General features: G+C 39.0%; 1 long non-coding RNA gene across 1 annotated transcript; it reads right to left on the bottom strand.

Moving 5' to 3' along the window:
- Positions 1-448: 448 nt before the first annotated feature.
- LOC122464805 lies at positions 449-6,566 on the bottom strand. The gene is made up of 2 exons (XR_006289194.1): positions 6,522-6,566; positions 449-2,278 (listed from the first exon to the last, which is right to left on the bottom strand). It is a non-coding gene; the product is annotated as an uncharacterized LOC122464805 (long non-coding RNA).
- Positions 6,567-9,985: the final 3,419 nt, after the last annotated feature.

Here is a 9,985-nt window from a genome sequence, read left to right as displayed (position 1 = left end):
TATTTGATATATTTTAGAGTGGAAAGTATTTGGAAAGGAGATATTTCTTTCCAACTGGATAATAAATTAAGGTGTACACTAAATTACATTTTACAGAATCATCAATCATATGTGCTTTAGTGATGGTGGTGTGTTTTTTCTTCAAATAGCACTTGTTTAGCAAGATTTGGCTAAACACTTTTCTCTTAAAATCCCTTTTCAGCTGCTTTGCCTGTATTCTTTGAGATCTTCTGCCGTCCTCAATAATTATGCTAGTTGCATTGCTCTAAGAAACAATGTTTAAGTGTTGGGGTTGACTCATTCCAACTGCTTTTTACCTAAATCCACTTAATAGTTGGCATAACATGCTTACTCTAAACTGAACCTGCAAATAAAATAAATAACTCCACCCCCTCTTGATATTAATGCTAACCCACACCCCCCAAAAACCCACCTTTTTTCAAAATAAAAGTAAAGCAGAATTTGAGACTCCTTGTCTTGAAGGAATATTATCATAACTTGCTGTCCCCTATATCTTGACTTGCTATTACTGATTGGAGAGCTGCCGTGTAAAGCACCAAAGTTATGATTGAAGTTCTATCTTGTTTAGCCTTGAGAATCTCTTAGTGTATTTAAAACTCATGTAAAATATCTATTTAATTTAGCTTTTCAAGGATTTAATGATTGTGCCTTCATGTTCTTTGATCTACTTTTATGGCAAAGAACTCTGAAATGCTTTCACTAAAAAACTTTAAATAAAGTTTTCCATTGATACATTAATATAGCATGCTACTATATGAATAGCAATGTATTACTATATGGATAGCAATGCATTTACTCACCAAAAAAACATCTATACTATAAACTATTATATGGATAGCAATGTATTTACTCACCAAAAAACATCACACTCTGGCATTTCAGGTTATTCAACAATATTATTCTTGACAAATGTGGTGAATCTGTTGTAACTCCATTGACATCAGTGGAGTTACTGTGGATTTACTGGTGTGAATGAGAGGAAAAAATTGCCTCATTTCCATTTGGTACAGAAGCTGTCATAGGAAAATGTGGCTTAAAGCCTCCTTCATTCTTCTTGGATTTTTGAGCCAAATGGGGCCCAGTTTGGCCCTGGATTAATTTAGAGCAGTCTCAGGGACCAATTTAGAACAATACTCAGCAAGAATGGCTCCTCAAGGAGGCCATTCCACAGCCAAGAATATCCAGAGCATTGTGGCACTCTGTAGTATGGGATGAAAAGGTGAGAGCTTTATTCTATTTGAACTCTCTTGAGATAGGTGTATTCCTCTGGGGACTTTATCCAGACAGTTATGGCTCATTAGCACTGCTGGTGTGGTTCAAAGATGATATAGTGGACATGTGAGTTGGTCCCTAAAAGTTTTTATTTATTTATTTACCCAAATAATTGAGGAATCAGCTCCCTCTGTGCAACAGTGACAGCTCACAGCAGCCATAGTAGAATAGTGGAAAATGCAAGGCTGAGACAAGTTACCCATGACTGCGAAACCCACTCCTAGCACACATTAGAATGACCAAAAGTCCCTCTGGCTTCAGAACAAAATGCAGAACCCATTGATTTGACTTACATTTCCTCTTATAAAAAAACTGTGCAGGGGGAATGAAATCACTTAAATATATAGAGTTTAGTTTTTAAAAAAGTATAAAGTACTTGGATATCATGGCAATTAGCATGGCATAAGGGCAAAGATTCATATCTCTTCATTTCCAGCCTTTTCCTCTAACCTCAAGAATACATTGTCTTTTCTTTAACCTGAACCAGTGCACCTAAAGTATTCTAATGGCTTAGCCTTTTGGTTTGTTTCCCATTAATTCTGGCTTTTTTGTATGTGTAAACTGTTCCCATGTTCACTGGCAAAGCAGATGGAGAAAAAAGGCACAGGGAGACACTTCCCCCTTCCTGAGAGGCAGACAATATACCTTTCTCATGTGAAAAGAGAACTAGGAAGTTCACCAACCAATAGGCCAGAAGATACATCACATCCTTTAGGGGGTGGAGAAGGAGTCTGTCATTTGGGAGGCATGTTCAGGATCCCAGCTGGATAATATACAAACTTCAGGCACCAGCACCATTAGCCAGGTATACTTCACTGTACTTCTTCTTAGAGGAAGCATAACTAGTACCCAGCAGTGTGTTGTGTTATCCTGCCCTTAGATATCCTGTCATGCAAATATGAGATAGCTCTTAAGCCAGACACATGGCTGGAACTGCTCCATTCTCATCTTGTGTGGATTCCTTAGATTAACTCAAGATTTTGCCCTATATTTAGGAGACAGAGATGAATAGATACAGTTATCATAAACTAACACAGATGTCATCAATATAAAGGTGTTTGTGAATGGTGTTGAATATATTATATTGAAGTCAATGGGGGTGTATAGCCACATGGAGTCAATTGCAGAAACAGGGCCTACATGCTTGATCTGGCTCCCCCTGAAGTCAAGGAGAGTGTTACCAGTGCATGATGGGCCAGGTGCTAAAAACTTGCTCTTCTAGCACTGTGATCACGTTCCCTATGAACCCTTTGAAAAGGATGCACTGGAATAGGTTATAATTATAGTATATTATAAATGCTGGTTCAGTATTATATGTCTTCCATTACATATGTAATATGAACACCTTTATATCCATTTCAGAGTAACAGCCGTGTTAGTCTGTATTCGCAAAAAGAAAAGGAGGACTTGTGGCACCTTAGAGACTAACCAATTTATCTGAGCATGAGCTTTCGTGAGCTACAGCTCACTTCATCGGATGCATACTGTGGAAACTGCAGAAGACATTATATACACAGAGACCATGAAACAATACCTCCTCCCACCCCACTCTCCTGCTGGTAATAGCTTATCTAAAGTGATCATCAAGTTGGGCCATTTCCAGCACAAATCCAGGTTTTCTCACCCTCCGCCCCCCCCCCCCCCCCAACTCACTCTCCTGCTGGTAATAGCCCATCCAAAGTGACCACTCTCTTTACAATGTGTATGATAATCAAGGTGGGCCATTTCCAGCACAAATCCAGGTTTTCTCACGCCCCCCCCTTTTTCCAAAAAAACACACACACTATTGTGTTATATGGGCTATTACCAGCAGGAGAGTGAGTTTGTGTGTGTGTGTGGGGGGGGGGGATGGAGGGTGAGAAAACCTGGATTTGTGCTGGAAATGGCCCAACTTGATGATCACTTTAGATAAGCTATTACCAGCAGGAGAGTGAGGTGGGAGGAAGTATTGTTTCATGGTCTCTGTGTATATAATATTTTCTGCAGTTTCCACAGTATGCATCCGATGAAGTGAGCTGTAGCTCACGAAAGCTCATGCTCAAATAAATTGGTTAGTCTCTAAGGTGCCACAAGTACTCCTTTTCTTTTTATATCCATTGTTCTACAAACTGCTGCAAATATGACAAATGGATATTAGTGTTGATTGTGTCTGGAAAACCAAGTGTCCTAGAAAGATGTTCTAATATCTTATGTGTAAGGAAATGTGAGAAATTTTAAGATACAGAAGTAACCGATTCTGGCAGGCTAGGGAATAGAAACAGCAATTTAAGGATATTCTTGAAGAGAAAAGGACCAAATTCTTCCCTCACACTAACCTCATTGTGTGTCACTGAGAGGATAATTTAGCCTATTATCTTTTTGGAGCTCTTCACATATGTGACCTTTTTGTGAGATAGCTGTGTCAACTTTTAAAATCTTTCAACCAGTGCAAATGTGGCTACTTGAGTTTTAAATGTAAAGAGAAGCACTCTGTACTAAGAGGCAGGGAGTTATATTAAGCTGACACAACAATATATCAACTTCTCCATTGCATAATTTAGACAAACATAACAAAGCACTAAATGCCCCATTTTCCATGTTAAACTTTAACATGTTCACAGAAGGCACATTCCTAGTGGGGATAAAGCTCCAGTACTTCTTCCAAATCACTAGTGCAGCTGCCAAGTGCTATGCATTTTTCTTCTTTTTGTTAATGAGTTTTCTCTTAAAACAAAATGAGACAGAGAGAGAAAGAAAAGTTTTTAAACTGCCTGAGGCCAGAATTGTGTCTCAGTCCAAATCCTCTGAAGTGCTATTTATAAATTCAACACATGTATACACTAAAACCTACTGTACTGCTAAATAATTGTCAAAGGTATTTAGTAACAAAGCCAAATACCATGTTTTCATGGGTTATTTATATTAAAACAAAAAAAATCCTTTATTTCTGGCACCACATATAGAATTATCAGTTATAATTATGTCTGATGGTGTCCTGTTACAGTATCCCTATGTCATACCGCATGGCAAGAACTCTTCCTACTGTATACTCTGTAATGTGATAAAATTGCTAAAATGTCAAATTCTGTACTTGCAATCAACTTCAATAGCTACAAATCATTTTTGTACCCTAGATAATTATGTCAAATGTCTAATTTCAGATTGTAGAAGAAGCTATTGGACATTTGTAGTATTCGGGTGAGGAATAAAATGAATTGTTCTGTCTAGGTAGATACTTTCTTGGAAATATATAGTATCTATAAGTGTTATTTTTCATCTGACTTAGTAACTTAACGCTGTGTATTGTAAAGGTTTGCTTAATTTTTTTCGTTGCTTTTTTCTCTCTTATTATTAAGTAAACAATGGCATACATGTCAAAAGATAACAATTACATTTTAATTTTATTTACTTATCTCAGAAGTGTTTTACAGTGAAGAGGCAATATTTTAGATACATAGCAAAGACACTTTACTTAACTGCACTTTTCTGAATACAATGTTAACAATAATCAATTTTACAGTGCAATTAGCATGTTTTTTCTTGATGAAAGTTGTCGTATGAGACCAACACACAGGATTAGTCTTGAACTAACTTTATTAACAATAAGAGCACAAGATGCATGCATTACATATTTTTGCCTGATACAGTGTTTAATTACACGATCACATACTTTTTTTCCTTTGGGCCCTTGCATCACTCAGTGCACAGAAGAGAGCAGCTATTCAATATTTTGTTTACTCGTCATTGTTCACTGGCCTGATTTAATGCACACTATTCAAACCTTGTTCTGAAGACAGAACCATTAATTTTCTAATTGGACTTTCTATAGTGCTCATCATGATAGTATCTGAGTGCTTCACAAATATTAATGCAGTTATTTTCACAAAAAAAATTGAGGTGAGGTTTTATTATTCCCATTTTACTTATTGGGAACTGAGGCACAGAGAGATTAAGGTCAGAAATATCCATTAAATTGCCCATTTTGAAACACCTAGAACTAGATTCTTCTGAGTACTTAGTATTATGTAGCATTTTGTATATTCAAAACACAGCTCCAACTGATTTAACTTGCAGCAGAGGATGCTCAGCACTGCTGCAAACCAGACCCCAGGGCATCAAGTCAGGCACCCAGAAAATGGAGGACACACAATTGGTGACCATCTTGAGATTTAAGAGACTTGAGTAGCATCACCTCAGAATTCTATGACAGAGGCAGAGATACAATCTAGTTCTCTGGGGTAGCATTCAACTGCATTAAGCACAAGACCATTTTTATTTCTCTTTCAGCAACCCATCTCATTCATTACACAACTTCCAACTTCTGCAACAAATAAGGCAGGGGTCTTATAAGCAACAGTTTCCTTCACTACGCAACCTTGATTCATCTCCAAGCAGATTTGTCCTGTGCAGTGACTGTGGCAAGTGTCCTGTGTAAAGTATTATATATGATCGTGTAATTAAAGATTGTATCCATTAAGATACATAATAGGGGGTTAACTGAGGTTCCCAGAAACCTTAATTTTGGCATTTCCTAACTTTTGAGTGCTTGACTTTGCAGCCTTAATGCTCTTTGAACATTATTTTGGTTGTAAATTTTTGTATATAATTTCTAAAGTTTATAAAAAACTGAAAAACAAAAACAAATTCCATCATATAGAATCATATTGACACCCACATTTATCATCACCAGGGCTGGACCCTTTAAATCCACAGGCCTCTTCCAGTTAAGCTAATGGAGTAACTGATAGCAGTAGTAGGTATATATATATATGTGATATATATATACCAATGTGATATAAGCCATCATGTGCCAGCAATGCCCCTTTGCCATGTACATTGGCCAAACTGGACAGTCTCTATGTAAAAGAATAAATGGACACAAATCAGACGTCAAGAATTATAACATTCAAAAACCAGTTGGAGAACACTTCAATCTCTTTGGTCACTCGATTACAGACCTAAAAGTGGCAATTCTTCAATAAAAAATCTTCAAAAACAGACTCCAGTGAGAGACTGCTGAATGGGAATTAGTTTGCAAACTGGATACAATTAACTTAGGCTTGAATAAAGACTGGGAGTGGATGGGTCATTACACAAAGTAAAACTATTTCCTCATGTTTATCTCCCTCCCCCCCCCCCCCACACACACACAGTTCCTCACACGTTCTTGTCAACTGCTGGAAATGGCCCACCTTGATTATCACTACAAAAGCCCCCCCCCCCCTCCTGCTGGTAATAGCTCACCTTACCTGATCATTCTCGTTACAGTGTAACACCCATTGTTTCATGTTCTCTGTGTATATAAATCTCCCCACTGTATTTTCCACTGAATGCATCCGATGAAGTGAGCTGTAGCTCACAAAAGATCATGCTCAAATAAATTTGCTAGTCTCTAAGGTGCCACAAGTACTCCTTTTCTTTTTGCGGATACAGACTAATACGGCTGCTACTCTGAAACCAGTAGTAGGTTGTCATTGTTTATGTAGACCAGCACTAGATGAGGATCTGACACTTTAACTGTAGATTTTACAGATGTTTGCTGACAGCATAGGAATGGTGATACTCATGAATCTTGGGTTCCATTCTAGGCTCTGGAGGGGAGCAGGTAGCAGCGATTGCATATTACAGCCTACAGGACTTGCATATTACAGCAGCTTCTATTATCTTTTGGAATCTAAGACTGTAACTCATTTATTTGTGTGTTTTCTTTCTTTAACCCTGTAAATAATTCATTTCTTTTTCTCAGTTAATAATTTTTTAGTTAATTGGTTATAGGATTGACTACAAGCTTTGTCTTTGGCGTAGGATCTAAAGTGCAGTTGACCTGAGGTAAGTAACTGGTCCTTTGGGACTGGAAGTAACTGGAATACCATTGTGATTTTTGGTGTAAGGGACTATCACAAAGGCAGGCTTACCTGGGTGGCAAGATAGACTGGAGTACCCAAGGGGACTGTCTGTGACTCCATATTAAGGCTGTTATGGTGCCTGAGGAGTTCACACCTGATATTTGGTTGGTGAAATCTAAGTATAGAGCTCACAACCAATTTAGGATTTATGTGCCGGTTCTTAATGGTCTGCCATATTCCCATGCACCTGAGCTACTCCAGACAGCTTTACAGTGGGCACATACTTTTCTGCCATTCCTCATATGCTTGACCCCTCTGGCTCCATACCAGTTCCAATTTCCTGATCTCGCTCGTAAACGTTTCTACTCCTCAGGATTCTCATCCCAATCCCAGTCTTCTTGCTCAGCAAGGCCTACGTCTCACCCCTCCAGGCTCCACATCTCAGTCTCAGAAACACACTCTCCCAGTTTGACAGTTCTTTCCTAGGCATTTCCAGTTCTTTCCTCCAATCCCAAGCCCTTGTCTCCTTGCCCATCAAATCCCTCTTCCCTCTCCTACTGACTCCTCATCCAGTATGTCTCTCTCCCCTACCTTACCCTTCAGTTGCTTCCCCTCCACATCCTGCCTCCCTACTGGCTCCCAGTTCCACTCTCCTTCCTTTGTCTTTTTATTCAATCTCAGCATACCCCAGCCCAGCTCTTTGCCCAGGCTATACCAGTTCTTTCATAGCATCTTGGCACCTCCATCAAACCTGTCTCCCCTCTTGCCCCACTAATTCTTAGTATTAGTCTTGCCCAACCAGTTTTAGTCTCCCCATGATTCCCCATTTGATCTCAGTCTCCTCCCACCTACTGGTTCACAGTTTTCCTTTTGTTTTTCCTCCTTGGGTCCCAGTCCCAGTCTCCTTGCCCAGTCAGTCTCAATCTCTCCCTACCCCAAAGCTCATTCCCAATTCCTGTCTCAGGCTGAGACAGACACTCGCCATGGAACATTTCATCACAAATACTTAAAGGTTGGCAAAGTTGTAAGCAATAGAAAACAGAACTTTATAATGGGAAGTGTCAGGCTATCTTACTAAGTGGTGCTATCAGCCTAGAAGGGGGGGGAGGAGTATATTGTGGCCTTCTTTGGCATGAGTGGTTAGCCAATATTCTGGGCCTTGGTTGTTTCCATTGGGAAGATAAATTACTGATAAAATTAAGGTATTTCTTTGGTGTAGTCCTACATATTTGCAATAATGTACACAAAGTCTTGCTTCCTAGAACACAGTAGGAACAAACAACAGTAGGCAGTTTCCTTGCTTACAGTTTCCAAGTCTACCCCTGCAGCCTATCCTGCATCCCAAGGAGATCTTGTCCCTCTGCTCCCCCTGGGGGCCACTGCTGCTTCTCTCAATGTCTGCTGCCTCTGAATTTTCTGGCCTCTGCCCCTCTCTCTCTCTCTCACATACAGATTGCCAAACAATACTCTAGCCACTGTATGTGCAGTCTATTCCGCAGAAACCCCTCTGACCACAGGATTTAAACTTGCTCAAGTTTCAGGATGCTGCCAATTGCATTGGGAGTTAACTTTGATTATCTCCACCTGTGTTATTCCATAAAGGGGCTTAATTGCTCCTTCCATTTACCTGAAAGAACAGTGGTTATCACACCCCCATCATCTTTAACCAGGTCTGGGATTGTCTATTGATTATGAACCACTTGATGGCAGCCATTAACTCCTTCTAGCATAATAGTATGCTGCAAGACCAAAATAAATAAACAACAAAAACCTCCCCACTATATAGAGGCTTTGATTCATGAAAGCATCCCTTTTCAGGAACCATTTGAGCACATGCTTATTTCCTCTGATTTTCTGAATAGAGATGTACTTGAGCACACATTTAAGTGTTTTTTCAAATTAAGGACTAAAATAGAGTTAAGGTTAAATTAAGGTAAGAGGGCTAAATCTTGCAAAATGCTGAACAGTCTAGCCAATCCAGAAAAGCATTTATGCATTTTAGTAGTCTCATTGAAGACAGTGAGACTCCTCATATGTTTAAAGGGCTCCTCATGTGCTTAAGGGCCAATCTGGTGAATTTTCAGTGCTTTGCAGGCTCAAACTATGTATCTTTAAAATCCTACTTTCTTTACCTTCAAAAATAAATTTCATTTAATCTGGGACCATAAACACAGTCTTTTACTTTTACATTGTACAAGACCAGACTTAACAGAGACTGAATGGTTCTAGGTCCCACTTTTAGTCTCCGTGAATTCCTTTTACCCAAGGTCTTACGGCCCGTGTACAATTAACATCACGTGACACATACTGCTTACTGTCAAATTCTTTTTTACTTGCTTCTTATAAATGGATACTTGAGGGTCTGGTTTTAGTAGATCAAGTCAAGAATAGAGGCTTCAGCCACAACATATAACAGATGGTGGCTGGCCAGGGCTGATGTGTGGAACATTTCTGCCAATAAATAAGAAGTTGGCTGGTTTCTTTTTCTGAGTGTCCTTTTTGCCTGCATAGTCTATAATCCACTTTTCAACTTTTTAATACACCATTCAGCCAAGCCACTAGAAGATGAATGTTTGGAGCTTGTGGTTAGATGTGTCATTCTATTTTACATCATGAATTCCTGAAATTCTTTTGTAGTAAAATTATAGGCTGTTATCACTGACAATCTGCTCTGGGATACCAGTTCTTGCTAGTAAAGTGTATAGTGCATCAGAAATATGTGATGCTTTTGTGGATGACTTACAAAAATACCTCTGGTCATTCAAATAGTTATCAATCACAATAAAATACATATGGGACTTTCCAAAACCAAGAAATCCATACCTATGCATTAACAAGTGTGGACTGATGCCTGTTCTGGTGTATAT

Source organism: Chelonia mydas, chromosome 3 (genome assembly GCF_015237465.2).
Source record: "Chelonia mydas isolate rCheMyd1 chromosome 3, rCheMyd1.pri.v2, whole genome shotgun sequence".
NCBI classification, from domain to species: domain Eukaryota; kingdom Metazoa; phylum Chordata; order Testudines; family Cheloniidae; genus Chelonia; species Chelonia mydas.
The sequence above is the reverse complement of the archived record's forward strand: the minus strand, read 5'-3'. Positions and strand labels throughout refer to the sequence as shown.